Genomic DNA, 15,441 nt, shown 5'->3' with positions numbered 1-15,441 from the left:
CCATTCAGGCCATATTTCTAAGAGAGAACAGGGAGGTACCAAACTGAGTATATTGTGTTCCTGTTTGTGTATAAAAGAACAAAGAAACTCACAAGAAATGAGAAAGGACTGGTTGGCCTTTCTTGGCACCCAAAGGTTCAGATTTCCAGGATTCATTCTTCTCTCACACCTGACATAATGCCATAAGGACATGGCAAGGAAAAGGCTGGCTTTGCTGGGACGACGTCTTTCTCAATTCTTTGGTGGGCCGGAGAAGGAAAGGGGTCCTGGCTAACACAGTGACATACTCCTGTACTTGGAAGGAGAGTGAGCCATGGAGGCTGACCGACTTAGTGACAATAGTCCGGTGCAGATAAAAACTATTAAGACACTCTTCAGATACAATGGCAGAGTTTTTAGAAACATAGTGGTTAATCCTTAAATGAAAATGAAAAAAAAAAAAATAACACTTGGAAAATAGTTACTTTGATGAATCAGCAAAGTGGTATGATTTCCCCCTATGATCAATACACACTGATACAGAGTCAAAGTTGGGAAGGGCATCCTGGACCCTGGAAGGTCTCCCGCCTACTGGGCTGGGTCAAGGGGCCATTAAATTAAACTTCCCAGCAGAGGGGAGGGAGATTCCAGTTCCAGGCTTTGTTCCCGGTTCCCTGACAGCAAACTTCAGGACGGGGCTGTGGACTCTCAGAGACACATTTAACTTCGCCAAGTCAGACAACAAATGTACTGAGAACCGTGTGTGCCCAGCCCTGGACCGTGGACCAGATGACATTGGCCATGAAACTACCCACACAGAGCTTCTTTCCACCCGACCCTGGGATTTTAGGAAAAGGAAAAATGATAACATGATTAAAAAATGTCTAGTCTCATGACCCGGATGTACTTTCATTATGTTATTCTTAGACCATCGATCTCTTTCTTAAAAAAAAAAAAAAAAAAAAATTAGGCTTAAAATTATTTTTCCTCTGTGTGAAAAAGGCAACAATTTAGCTTAGAAGAAGTCCAGATTTCTCGACCTAACAGTATACACGTACTGGATTTCAAGTTCTGCTTGGAAGGTGCACATACTTTACAAGAGTCCTCCAGGCTCCCAAAGCAACCTGACCTGCCCAGGTCTATGCAGCGTGTGTGAGCGGAGATCTGACCTGAAGTGCCAGCCGGCAGGTGGCTCTCTTAAAGGCTCACCTGGACGTTCCAGGTGGCTGATAAATCACACAGGGGTGGGTTAACTTGAAAGGTTCAATCTTGGCTAATTGCCTGTAAGACTTTCTTTCACAGAGAAATGCTTTCAAAGGGGAAGGGAAGAGTCTAAAATCTGATCCTAAGAGGGAAATCATAAAACCAGACAGGTTTTTATAGGACTGTCCCTATTGGAGCCCAAACGTTGACCGCTTCTACAAAATGAATGGTTTTCCTTGCTATTTTCTTCCCAGCTAATGGATATGAGGATCCCCTTAGAAACGTGTCCTACACAGACCTTGAGAGGCTTGCGTCCCTTATGACGTAGAATGTGGAATGAAGACACGTCAGTGCACCCTCATCTATACTTGAGGGATTCAGCGTGGCCATGGGGCTGGCTTCCAGAGTCCCTGGCTCCACAGAGAGGGGGCGGCACGCAAAGGTGGGTTGGTGGCATTTTCTTGCCTTTTCTATGTAACTCTTTTAAACACGTACTCTTAAGGGAAGCTTGCAAAGATGGTTGTTAAGCTCCTAGAAGAAATGCGATAGTATTGACACATACCATGGTTGAGTTTTATCAACAAGAACGTTTGCCTGGAGGCAAATTCCTCGGCCCAGTGGACACCAATCCGACTGTTTCCAGGATGCAAGGACGTTGATGCAGTTGGCAGCATGGGCTCTTATTTCTCTCTGGAATCCTCGACAACCCAAAGAAAGTGAACAGAGCCTGCATTCAACATCATCAGACCGAGATCCTGTGAACCCAGTGGCATGCTCCACCCGGTTCATGACTTCGGGTTTGCAGTGCCTCTTATCCCACGTTGGCTGGACGTAGCAGGGCTGGATGGCTGGACGGCAAGGAAGACCGAGTGAAATACGCTACTGATGTAAAATCACTTCATTACGTACATCACCTCCTTCTAATTTATTTTCCGGTCACCTGTCTTTGTTGACCAGACGCTCCAAGCTAATGCTATTTCTATGAAAGCTAAGGCTTCATTAGAACACCTCTTTTTGGATGATCAGGATAGGGCTTCCCCCCCCCCCAAGCACTGAGGTTCACCTCCCCCAGGAAGCCTTGGAGTGGCTGTGTCTGCATGTGGAGGTGGCATTGTTTCCAAACTCCGAGCCCCCATGTAGGACGCAATGACTGCATGGCTTATCGTGAACGCCCAACGTCTAGTCCAGTTATATAGCACCAAAGAGAGTTCTAACACCCAGTGACTGAGGATAGCGCATAACTCTCTTTCTGCCTCAAATGCTCTTAGCCATTGTTATGTGATTGTGTACAGTATTCTGTCCTTGGCAACCTCGGCCAACATTTCCTTTGTTAATCCTCTCGGCTCCCAGACGTAGCTCTGCGCCCAACACTTGTTCTTACAAACTGTTCCTTCTGGGCTATTTCCCCTATTCTAGTACATAAACCTTTTCACAAGTTGAACATGATTCTTAAGAAAACAATATGCTCGAGAAGTTATTTAATACAATATTTGATTTTAGCCAAACTCACTGATGAGAAGTACGCTTGAAATCCCCATTATAAATAATGATTATCTAATTTGGTGAAATTGTGTTCCTGTAATTACTAAATGGAAGGTGCTTATCATAGACTAGAAAATAGTCTTGCTCAGGAAGAGGGAAACCAAATTACATTACGGTGAATGCTCTCAGAGTGCTGGGGACGGTTCCAGCTATATCATTTCCTGTTCTGAGTACGTATTGTCTAGACCAGGGTGCAGCTGGAAGGTGGCCCAAGCCCAAAGACAGATGACCATAGTGTAATTTCCACGACACACAAAACCTGGTAAAACAAAACAAAACAAAACAAAACGGACACAACAAACCAGTAGAAGCATAAATAAAGTAGGTGCACAGACACTGAAAATAAAGACTTAAAAATGCTCCATCAACACACGAATAAAGACTTGACCATACTCATGGTCAATGAAACACAAATGAAATCCATCGTGAGACATCATCTTTCATTTACAAATTTGGCCAAGATTTAAAGGTACGCTAACTCTTAGGGCTGATGGGGTTTAAGTGAAACGTGTGATCTGTGCTGGGTGGAAAATAACACAACCATTACGTAGCACAATTTGACAGCATGCATACAACTCGACGTGGATGTGCTTGAGTTCAGCAGTTCCATTTATAATCGTGTGACTCACTCAACGCCAGTGTGCAAGATTGTGTACCCACTGTTCCCAGGAATAAAATAATGGAAACAAACTACGGCTGTATCGGTAAAGGGTTATTAAATTTGTGATGGGGAGCATCCCCTATAGAATCTCAATCTCACTGCAAAACACATCAGGGGCCCGGCCACTGCCAGTCCCCTCTACCACCGTCTCCATACCCAAGTCTGGTCCACAGGACGGCTCGCCCAGTTGGCCTTCCTGGTTCTACTTTTGTGAACTTGAACTATATCACCTGACCCCAAAACAACAATCCACACTTACTGGGATGAAAAAGCGTAGGTTCACCGCGGAGTGTCGGTTCTAGACCTTCTTCTACAAAGCTTCTACCTTCTTCCCTCCTGTCTCTTCCCTTCTCGGGATCTTAAAGGGCACGCAAAGAGTCTGTTACACAAAACATGTACAATATTAATTCCGCACTGAGTTGTTTTTTATGCTATTTTTAAAGAGGGTGAAGTCAATTGCATGCTGCCACGGATACTTCTATAGGAAAAAATAAGACTGTAAACCATGAGTGTGACTTGAGTCCTATTTTTGGAAAAACTTACCTTAAAGTCCAAGTCCTGAAACATAGAACTGGGGTCGGGGAGAAGGACATCTGCTGCCGTTGGTTTCCTGGGGTTGGTTTGGGACTTTTCTGGTTGTGTAAAGATGGGCATCCGTCGCAGGTGAGGCCAGATGGGAGAAGCAACCCCAGCTGGGGTTGCCGTGGTCCCAGAGCAGCCACGAACTCTGGTCTGCCTTGCTGTGGCCACCGGTTCATTCTCCGGCACCGTTGTGTGTCATGTGCACAGAGCTTGTTCTGTTGGTGATGGAGTTGGGTGCAGAGGGGCCCGGTGCAGGGACACTCCCAGGAATAGGGCCGCTCCCGTGTGGAGACCCTAAGCCACAGATAACTTCTCTGATTATCTATACACGCAAGAAGGATCTGGCATCTCTTCTGTGTGTGTATTTTTTGACTTATTTTATTTTGACTTAGTGAACTCAGCTATTATTTAACATTAAACAGTTGGGGGTTGTAAAAGTATACGGTGTGCTCATCTTCCATTAAACAAATGCTACTAAAAAAATAAACTTCTGTTTTCTCATGTGCGTAAAAGCAATCTGGCTCCAGGCCTCTCCTCCATCTGTCCTGCTCTCATCCGCCATCCACCCTGCACTTTGTACAGCGGTCACGTGGGCCTCGTGGGTCACTCCCCGCCAGCCCTACCACGCCACATGCAGAGTGCCTCGTGCTCTTCACGTTTGGACGCCGAGAAAGACCCAGCCCACCCTGCTCCCTCGTGGATCCCCCCTCACTACCTTTGGCAGAAAGGAGCTCTCCTTGTACCGTCTTATCCAAACGGACTTTATGTCAACCAACAGGCCTGCTTCTTGCAATATGGGATGTGTGTTCTCTGTGCTCTTCGAGAGTCTGGAGAAATGTATTTTGTTCAACATATTCACCGTGCACGGCACCTAACCCAATGCCTGGCACGTAGCTCTTGTGGCACGAGGGTGTTGGGGACACGGACCCGACAGTGTCAGGAGGACCTTTATCAATACGTCATCTAGACACACGAGAACATGGATGTAGTTGACAGCTGGCAGCCGGAAGAACCCTCACCTTGGCAACTCTGGGTAGACTTCCAAGTCCTAAAAGGAAGCGCCTTTATTTTACCCAATAGCCAGAAACCAAACGGACATTCCTGTGGGACTGCTGAGGCGCGTGCACCACAGGGTCAACAGCCAATTGGATATCAAGCCAAGAGTGGCACCTAAGCGTGGCTCAGGTGTTTGCAGACTCAAAGGTGGCTGGAGACCGCCTCTCCTGCAGGCCCCTGGAGGTCTGCTTGGGGCAGGTCGGGATAGAATCCTGGGAATTTGCACACGAATGAGTCTTGGTTGATTCTGCCACCAGTCAAAGCTGAAACACAGCCTGAGAAACTTGGCAACTCTTGGTGGCCTTGAAGACCACCGTTCTTTGCACTTGGGAGGTCTGCTGCCCGCCATGGGGCCTCTGCCTGGGACCAGCTCAGCTTTCTGCGGTGAGCGATCACAGGCGGCCTCCGTGGGCGTCCCTCTCACCCCAAGTAAGAGGGCTCAGCCTCCCCCGTCCCAAAGGCCACCTACAGGCCATCGGTACACAGGTCATCCGGGAGAGAAGGGGCTGAACCATGTCTGTCTTTTCCCTCTGTTTTCCACCTCCTGGCAAGTAGGCCCTGCCTCCCGAGTCTTGTAATAACTCCTGACTTAGTCATGTTGAGACCTGGTCTGCTTCTGTATCTAGATCCACGGTGTCCTCCAGTCCTAACATGCCTCCCCAGACACCCAGAAATAGGACTCATAGACTTGCCCTAGGAACCAGCCCCTGCCCGCCCTATGTAGTCGCAGCCTCCAACAACGCAAGTGGCTGGTGAGCCTCAGTCAACAGCCCCCTCCAGCCTCGCGGCCACCGCACAGGCCTGCTTTGCACTTGGATTGTCATGACCGTGTTCCTGGAACTTGGGGGTAGCAAAAGAGATATGCAAACAAACTGGAATGGAATGGCACTCGCTCAACCTCTGGGGAAATCCGCGCTACATAAATGGCCAAGGTATTGTCCCAACAAGGGGGAGACACTGGCCACGGTCTTGTGGGACGCTCCTTAGCGGAAACCGAGTTGGCAGAAAGACCTAAAAGCAAATGCATGCCCCCCCATGCCCTCCCGGGGACAAAGTGCTATAACCAGACATCTGCAGAGAGACGGTGAGAAATGTCTGCGTTACTCAGCGCTTGGTTTCATCTAATGAATGGGCAAAGAGTAGCAGGATTCCAAGGGGAGGACGGGCAGGGAGAGGAGTAGTTTTGTTGATACTTATCTATTTGTTTTTCCGGTAGAACGAACTGTGTTTTGTTTCTCTTTCGGTACCTGTATACTTTTCCTCAAAGTGTAAAATAACACGGCTGTGCTGCAGGCAGCGTAGACATGGGGGTGCCCCGGAGCTCAGCGCATCCGCAGCCATCCCAGGAAGCTCCTTGGGAACCATCCCGCGAGCCCCTTCTCGTGTCACCTGCCGGTTAAACGAGCCAAGAGGCGCACGCGGCAAAGGAGTTGGTGTATGATGGCGAGCCGCGTTCGTTAACCAAGGCTCACCCGGAGATAGACCAATATCCAGTCTATTCAATTTACGTTATCCATAAAATAGCGCGTTCCCACAATCCGGGATTGGCCATGCAAATCCACCTCCAGACCAATCTCTCCCATGCCCTCTGAACAGTTGAATGGATTTAAGTGGCCCACACCAGACAGGAAATAGCCACGGTTTCCTGTTTGGCTCCGAGTGCACCTCCTCCTAAACATGGTAGGGCCAACATCTGCTTCCTCCTGTTTCCAGGCACCTGCCTCGATCCTTTTATTAAAATGCTTTCATGTCTAACTAAGTCTCCTCCGTTTACTGCTCCCTTTCTTTTATTGCGACTGGCGCGCATGCCAGTCTGCCAGCTAGTGCCACCTGCCAGGTGATTGCGACGCACGATCCGTAAAGGGATGCTTGATCAAATCCAAGGGCTAATTGGCAGTGAGAGCTGCTGGAAATCACAGGAGAAGGGAATCATTGATTGTGCTGTAATCTCACTGGAATTGGAGGCAGGAGCTTTAAATCGCCCAGAAATGGAGGAGCTGTCTTTTGTGCGACACCTCTGGGCTCATACGAGCTCCACTCTGTGCAGACGTGCAGACGGTGAAGTGGGAGTGCGGCTGGAGTGAGGCCCTCGCCATCTCTTTATCAAAGCTGATTTACGTTATACAAATTGTCCTACGTTTTCGGTTCATCTTCTAGTATTTTCTAGAGGGCCCAGTACAGAAATGCTGCATCCGAGTTCCACGGAAACCCACTCCATTGTTAATCATTTCATTTTGATTTTGTGACGACACCGGCAAAAGTTGTGCGTTGACGCTCTTGGTGAGTAAAGCGGAATGAGTATGGATAGAAAGCTTTTTATGATAAATTATGTGGAATAATTTTTTCAAAAGCATTTTAAAAGGGAAATGTTTGTTTACATAAGAAACAGGAGTTAGTTAATTCAAAGGTCCCCTTCCTTTGACTCCCTTTTGCCCAAGACACCCCCCCAACTCAAGCGCCCTCTTTTGAGGGGCGTCTGGGTGGCTCAGTCGCTTGGGTGTCTGACATTAGCTCGGGTCACGATCTCACGAATTGTGAGTTCAGGCCCCACATCGGGCTCTGTGCTGATAGCTCAGAGTGGATCCTGCTTCAGAATCTGTGTCTCCCTCTTTCTCTGCCCCTCCCCACTCTCTCTCTTTCTCTCTCTCTCCAAACAAACATTGAATTTGTTTTCGAATACAGAATATTCTCTATTTATGAAAGGAACGAGCCATAAAGCGTTCCTGTTGATCTGTTATGCCCTCCAAGAATTTTAGGAGTGTGCTGTGAGGGTGGTGTAATTCAGACAGTGGCGTTCTGGTGAAAAGAGCTCCTCTTTTTTTTTTTTTTTTTTAAGAGACGTGTGTTTTTTTGTTAGGAGCTTAGAATTTAAACTACTACGGATTGTCAGCGGCTTCTACATTTACAAGCTGAAATGCACACACACTGAACATCTGTGAATAATTCGGTACTGCTGTCAACCTGCAAAAAAACCCAAGTGTTGTCTCGTTACATCAATTTCGGATGTTTGCTGTAATCAATGTGTTTATTAACTTCTCATGCTTTAAAGTCATTGATTTCTCTTGAAGACGTTTCGGGCATCATTAAAATTAGGGAGAGTTCATTTTACAAAGTAAATTTGCAAAGAGCCCTGTGTAGAACGCCCAAAGCCAGTTCAGGGCACAGATTTTGTCACCTTTGGTGTGTTTACCCGTGGTCTCTTGTTTCGGAAGGAGGAAAACATCCCATTGGTTCCCTGCACCTCGTGTTCACCAAACAGGAAGTTTCACTTCCTAATTCCAGCCCACCCATGGGGGTTGGGGTGCGGAAAGAGCATTTTCATTATTAGGACTTCACAAGTTACATTTTCTAATTCATTTAACAGCTACCCTGGCATACAACCGGCACATAATAAAGTGTGCATATTTGAAGAGTATAATTTGATTAGCTTTGACATATGTATGCGCCTGTGAAAACAGTAGCACGATCCAAATAATGAAGATACTGGTCATGAAAACTTCCCTGCTGCTTCTTCCTAATCCCTCCATCCTGTGACACCCCCCCAGCCCGGGGGCCACCAATCGCCTGTTTTGTCACTACACCTCATTGTGCATTCACTGAGATTTTATGCACACAGAGCCACGTGCTGTGTATTATTGTTTTGCCTGACTGCCTTCTCTCTGCATATTTGAGATTCATTTATGTTGATCGGGAATGTTAGCCCTCTAACTTTGTTCTTTTTCAAAATTGTTCTGGTTATTCTCTGCCTTTTCCCTTTTTATGGATTTTAGAATCAAATGGTCAATTTCTAAGGAAAGCTCACTAGGATTTTGGTAGGGATTGTGTTGCATACAGGGTTACGATTAGAGAGAATGAGCATGTGAACAATACTGGCTCTTTTTGCCTGTGGACATGCGTATCTCCCATTCATTCGTGTCATCTTTTTTTTAATGTTTATTTATTTATTGAGAGAGAGAGAGAGAGAGAATGAGTGGGGGAGAGGCAGAGAGAGATAGAACCCCAAGCAGGTTCCCTGCTGTCAGTGCAGGGCTTGACCTCGTGAAGTGTGCGATCATGAGCTGAGCCAAAATCAAGAGTCCGATGCTTAACTGACCGAGCTGCCCGGGCACCTGGCATTTGACTTTTTTATGCTGCTCTAAGTGGTATTGCCTTTTTTTTTTTTAAATTCAGTTTCCATTTGTTATAGTTACAGAGATGACATTTTTTCTGTATATTGATCCGGTATCCTACAACCTTGCTAAAGAAAACTGTCAGTTCGAGAAGCTTCCTTGTTGATTCCATCAGGTTTTCTACGTGGATGTCAATGATCACACCATCCTTATTTGTAAGAACTAAAAGTTGAAGTAATCCAGACGTCTTTCAGTGGGAGAGAGGTGAACCTGTGACACATGCATGTCATGGGACATTAGACAGCAATCAGAAGGGAGGAACCATTGACAGAAGCAACACCCTGGGTGAATCCCCCCAGTGAATTATACTGAGCGGAAAAAGCCAATCCCGAAAGGCTACGTACTGTGTGATTCCGAAATGAGAAAATATATAGCGTTCTGAAATGAGAAAGATACAGAAATGGAGAACAGATTAGTGTCTGCCAAAGATTGAGAGGGTGGGGGGTGAGGGGGTAAGAGGCAAGTGGACGTGAATGGAAAAATGCAACGTAGAGAATCCCGGTGGCGATGGAAACATTCTGTATGTTGACTGTATCAGTGCCAGTAATCTGGTTTGGTATTATTGAACTATAGTTTTGGAAGATTTTGCCATAATTTGCTGTATAAATGGTGTTTATTTCTGGACTCTCTTCTGTTCTGTTCGTCTCTAGGTCTTTCTTTATGCCATGATTTATCACTATTCTGATTATTACAATTTGGTAGTATGTTCAGAAATCAAGAACCGTGAGGCTTCCCACTTGGCTCTTCTTTTCCAAGACTATTTGGCTATTCAGGATCCTTTGCGAGTCTTTATACATTGTAGGATGTTTGTTTTTATCTCAACTTTGCTGAATCCGTTTGTTAGCCCTTACAGATATTTTTAGTAAACTTCAGAGTTCTCCATAGACGAGACAGTGTCATCGCTGAACAGAGATAATTTTGCTTTTTAATTTTCAATCTGGATGCTTTTTATTTCTTTTTCTTGACTAATTGCTGTGGCTAGGACTTCCAATACTGTCTTGAATAGAAGTGGTAAGAGGGAGTATCCTTGACTTATACCCGATCTTAGAGGAAAAGCTCTCAGGCTTTCACCACTAGAGCAAGATGTTAGCTGTGAGCCTTTCATATATGGCTTTTTTTAATTTTAACGTCGTGATTGTTTTTTTCTATCCTAGCTTTGAGTGTTTTTTTTTTTTTTGATGAAAGAATGTTGAGATTTTTTCCAGTGCTTTTTCCCGCATCAGTTGAGATGATCCTATAGTTTTTTTTTATAATGTTTATTTATTTTTGAGAGAGAGAAAGACAGAGCATGAGCAGGGAGGGGCAGAGAGAGAGGGAGACAGAATCCAAATTATATATGCATATATAATGCCCTGTTCTCAAAATCCTATAATCTCTTACTCCACCTGGTGTCTATCTTTGGTACTGCAGTTTCTCTGGTTCAGCTCGGGGCTACCTTCATTCTCCAAGGACCCCAACCTGGCATCTCAGTGATACCTCTGTTCCCTTCAGCACAGCAAGTCCAGCGAGGTGGAGACCAGTTCCTGTGTCAGGGCCCAAATATCCCAAACACTGATGGGTATTCCATTGTATTTTCATCCTGAGAGAAAGCCGGGTGTTTAGAGCTTTCTCCCAACTGCGCTTCGTTATTCTGGACGGTAGAAGAGACCGGGGTGGGCAAAGGAATGGACGTTCTCACTTACTTCTTTGCTATGTGTTCACCTGGAGCGCTTTAACCGCTTGCGCGGTGTCTGAAGCTCTCACAAACATCATGTCGTCCCTACGTTGGTTTCAAGTTACTATGGTAACAGGACGATGAGACGTAGTTTTGCTATCTTATTTTATAAATTCTGATAGGTTGGTTTTTTCTTTTTTAAATTGCACTGCGTAGATTTCATTTTCTACACTTAGGAAAGCTATGTATTCTATTTGTATTTTTCTGATAGGGTCTCTAACTTAGATGCATTCTTCCCCAATAACTTCAAAAGCTTATAAATATCTAGAGTTTCACCCTGAATTAAAAGATTACTTCATTATGCTCATACCTCTTTCTTCTCCCTACTACTCACCAGACTACTATTATGCTATTTTTTAAAATTTTAGTTCTGGGTGTATTTTTTATTTTAAGGTGACCATCCTGTTTAGAAATCATCTACAAACTTGTTTGATTATAAATACCTATCAATTAAAAACTCACAGTCGTTAATTTATAAAATATATATTAATGTTTCTTATACATACAATACCTAGAAATAAACCGTTCACAAAATAGTAGAAATAAAAATCAGGTTATAGCTATAGATGGAGGAAATGTTTTTCTTTCTAAATTCAGTGGTTTCTTGGGCCGCCTGGGTGGCTCAGTCGGTTAAGCAACTGACTTCGGCTCAGGTCATGATCTCGCGGTTCGTGAGTTCGAGCCCCGCATCGGGCTCTGTGCTGACAGCTCAGAGCCTGGAGCCTGCTTCGGATTCCGTGTCTCCCTCTTTCTTTGGCCCTTCCCCTCCCCCTCTTCTCAAAAAATAAATAAACATTAAACATTTTTTAAAATTCAATGGTTTCTTTCCTGCCACCCCAAGATGTATAGGGTCCATTTTGGAAAGTTCAGCAAACTTCCCCAGGTTATTCATGGATCACTTTCTTAATTATATGATTCATATCTCATTGCTTCTTTGAAAATGTATTCATCAGTTTCCTGGAATATTTGGTTTTTAAAAAATGTTTATTTATTTATTTTTGAAAGCGAGGGAACACAAGTAAGGTTGGGGCAGAGAGAGAGGGAGACACAGAATCCGAAGCAAGCTCCAGGCACTGAGCTGTCAGCACAGAGCCCAACGGCGGGGCTCGAACCCACGAACCCTGAGATCAGGACCTGAGCCGAATTCGGACCCTTACCTGACTGAGCCCCCCAGGCGCCCCTTTTAAGAAGGTTTTCAATGACAGTTTCAACTGTAGGTTCCCACACCTTTTAGTCTGCATGACTGAAAATGTTTCATTCTACGTCCAAATTTAGCCGGTAGCTTCACTAGATAATAAACTATGTGTTTAAGGTTCTTTTATTTAGAAAGAAATGGACTCTGTTTGCTATTTGCATGTGATATTGCTGCTGAGAAATTTGATGTCAACCTGAATTTTTATTTTCTTTGTTCTTTTTCCGTGTCTCAGGAAGCTTTCTGAACAGGATATTTCTCAGTGAAAAAGTCATGCATTTGGGGCAAGTCTGACATCAGGCATTCCTTTCACGGATCGTGCCTTTGGCGTTGGATCTCAGGCACTCTTTGACTTGTTCTAGATCCTGAAGGTTTTCTTCCATATTTTCTCTAAGATCTTATAGCTTTGTATTTTACATTTCAATCCGTGGTCCATTTGCAGGGTTTTCATTTTTTGTTATTTTGTGGTCTCGTTTTGTTTTGTTTCGTTTTGTTTTTGTATAAAATGTGAGAATAAAGTTGACTTCTTTTTTCTTTCTTTTTTTTCTTTTTTGTTTTTGTTTTTGCCTATACGATGTCTAAGTACTGCAGCACCATTTGCTGAAAGGTTCTTTCCCCCAAATTGTTTTTGCACCATTTTCAAAAATCACGTAGCGGGGCACCTGGGTGGCTCGGTCATTTAAGCGTCTGACTTTGGCTCGGGTCATGATCCCTCGGTTCGTGGGTTTGAGCCTCGCCTCGGGGCCAATGCTGTCAGTGTAGAGCTGGCTTCAGATCCTCTGTCTCTCTCTGTCTCTCTCTCTCTCTCTCTGCCCCTCCCCCGTTTACTCTTTCTCTCTCAAAAATACATGAACATGAAAAAACAAACAAACAAACAAACAAACAAACAAACACAAAACAAAAATCACATGGGCATATTTGTGTGAGTGGATTTACGGACTCTCTACGACATTCTATTGAACTCTGTGTCTTTGTTCACCCACACCACACAATCTCGATGCCTATAGCTACGTTACACATCTTGGAACTGCATAGACTGATTCATCCCAGTCTATGCAGAAGAATCCCTGTATTCTTCTTTTTCAAAATTCTTTTAGCTATTTTGGTTCCTTTAACCATTAACAACATTCCTTTAACTATTCTAGTCTCCGTACAAATTTTAGAATAGTATTGCCTGTGTCTGCAAAGAAGCCTTGCTGAGATTTTAAGAAGCATCGCATGAAACTCGTGTATCAATTTGGGGGAGAATTAGCACCTTTACTATGTCGTACGTTCCAAAATAGAAGCATGTTCTGTGTCCCCCTTTATCTAGATCTTCTTGATTTCTGTAATCAGCAGTGCGTTTTCTTGTTTAGATTTTTTTTGTTTGAAAAAGTTTTTAGCTTTATAACTGAGTACTTTTATTGTTTAATGGTGGCAATTTGTTTGTGTTTCTTTTTAAAACTTTTTTAAAAATTGTATTGTAAAAAGAGGGGGGGAGAGAGAGAGAGAGGGCTGGGGAGAGGGGTGAGGGTTAAAGAAAGAGAATCTCAAGCAGGCCCCACATTCAGTGCAGAGCCGGACAAGGGACTCGAACCCACCACTTGGGGTCATGACCTGAGCTGAAATCAAGAGTCGGACGCTCAACTGACCGAACCACCCAGACACCCCAACGTATTGTGTTTCTAACTTCAGCACCTACATGTTCACTGCTAGCACATAGAAATCGTTTGATTTTTATCTTGAATCCTGAGATGTTCACGATCTCGTAGTCCATGGGAGTTATTCCCTAGGATTTTCCTGGAGACCATCGGGTCATTGCAAATAAGGACAGTTTTATTCTTCTAGATGTGTGTGCCTTTTTCTGCTTTGCGTGGCCTGGTGTCTTTGGAGCAGACTGATCATTGTCTCAAAGTGTTGTCTTTTGTCAGGGGTCCTCTGCATGTTCCTCTGGCTGGAGAGAGCAGGCTTCTGTCGGGGGCTTTTCTCACTGCACCTGTTCCTGCTTCCGGGCTCTTGGGTTTACATTACCTGGCCTGAGACAAGGAGGCAAACAGAAAGGCCAGGGAATTCACCCTTGTGTTTTCAGGGACCCCTCCGCCCCTAACTGGTCTCCCTGTGCTGACGCACTTTCAGAGAGTGCTTATGTGCATTTTACATTTAATCTCCAGATTTCGTATCTGAGTTTAATGGGAGGAACAGAGGGCAAACAGGTATTCCACATTCCCAGAAGCACCCTTTGATTTTTAACAATATTTTGAACATCTCACTCTTTGATATACATGTCACAGGCCCCATTCAGTTAGGAGAAAAAAAATTTTTTTTTTCAAGTTACAACGACCACAACGGAAACAACTTACAGTTGCTTAGGAAATGACACCTCCAGGCTTGTCTACCATAGATTGGGACTCAGCGAGGCTGGCCTGCCCCAAACTCATTTGCTTGAAGGACAGATGCTTTTCTCGGAGAAGAAAACCAGCTTGTGGGAAGAGCTACGGGCTCAGTTCTGCTCGGACCTTAGGTGGCCGGAGGAGGCGAGACGCTGGTTACAGCAAGGAATTTGCGTCCAGGAGGATTTTCTTTCCCGTCAAGCCCCCAGCACCCTGCCTGAGAATTTTGGAGAGGCTGTGGGGCCAAGCGGAAAGAACCCAGTTCCGGCTGCATAAAACAAACACGTGGCCAACGTCCCCCAAAAGGCTGAAAGATGCTGTCTTCTCCACGTGGTCACAGGACATTAAACTACTTCGAGGACCGATGCTTGCTCCTTCCGGTGTGAGCTTGGAAGGAGAGTCTGGAGCTGTTCTGTGACCATCGGGCGGAACCGCGTGATGACAGACGATGACAGCAGGAAGGGCCCGGTTGGTTTGCATGTGAAGGCGCGCTCTCCATTCTGGGCAAGCTTATTCTGATTCCCCTAAATCCCTCACAATGCCAACAATGTGATTGCTCAGTGCACATTTTTCATTGGACTTCTGCCCCTTTCACTGTCCTGTGCTGTTGGTTATCGCTCCTGCGCCTCACGTTAGATCAGTCCGTTCCAACTTAGGGTTTTGGGGTCCAGCTTTTTAAACACCGCTTTCCTGACTATACTGCTTGTGTTTCTAAAGGTGTCTTCCCATTGTTAGAGCTAATAATTCTCCACGTTTTAATTCGCACCATTTCTTCCCACGCCGCGAACCCTCTGTTTTTCTTTTCGGTAGAGATGCTGTCGTTTCAGACAGGACTTGCGTCACCTGGCAGAGTCACCCTGCTTCCGGCCACCTCCACTGCACGCCTTGGGCCAGGCGGACCTTCCAGCCCACCCTCTGGTGTCTGCCAGGTGTTTACTGACAGATGTGTTTCTGGAAAAACAAAATAGGAAGTT

General features: G+C 45.1%; 1 long non-coding RNA gene across 1 annotated transcript; it reads left to right on the top strand.

Moving 5' to 3' along the window:
• The first annotated feature begins 5,489 nt into the window (after positions 1-5,489).
• LOC131492175 (uncharacterized) lies at positions 5,490-12,629 on the top strand. Its single transcript, XR_009251913.1, has 3 exons — positions 5,490-5,955; positions 7,191-7,303; positions 12,334-12,629. It is a non-coding gene; the product is annotated as an uncharacterized LOC131492175 (long non-coding RNA).
• The last annotated feature ends 2,812 nt before the right edge of the window (positions 12,630-15,441 follow it).

This window comes from Neofelis nebulosa, chromosome 12 (genome assembly GCF_028018385.1).
Source record: "Neofelis nebulosa isolate mNeoNeb1 chromosome 12, mNeoNeb1.pri, whole genome shotgun sequence".
NCBI lineage: Eukaryota > Metazoa > Chordata > Mammalia > Carnivora > Felidae > Neofelis > Neofelis nebulosa.
Note: the sequence above shows the minus strand (reverse complement) of the source record. Positions and strands in the feature narration are given on the sequence as shown.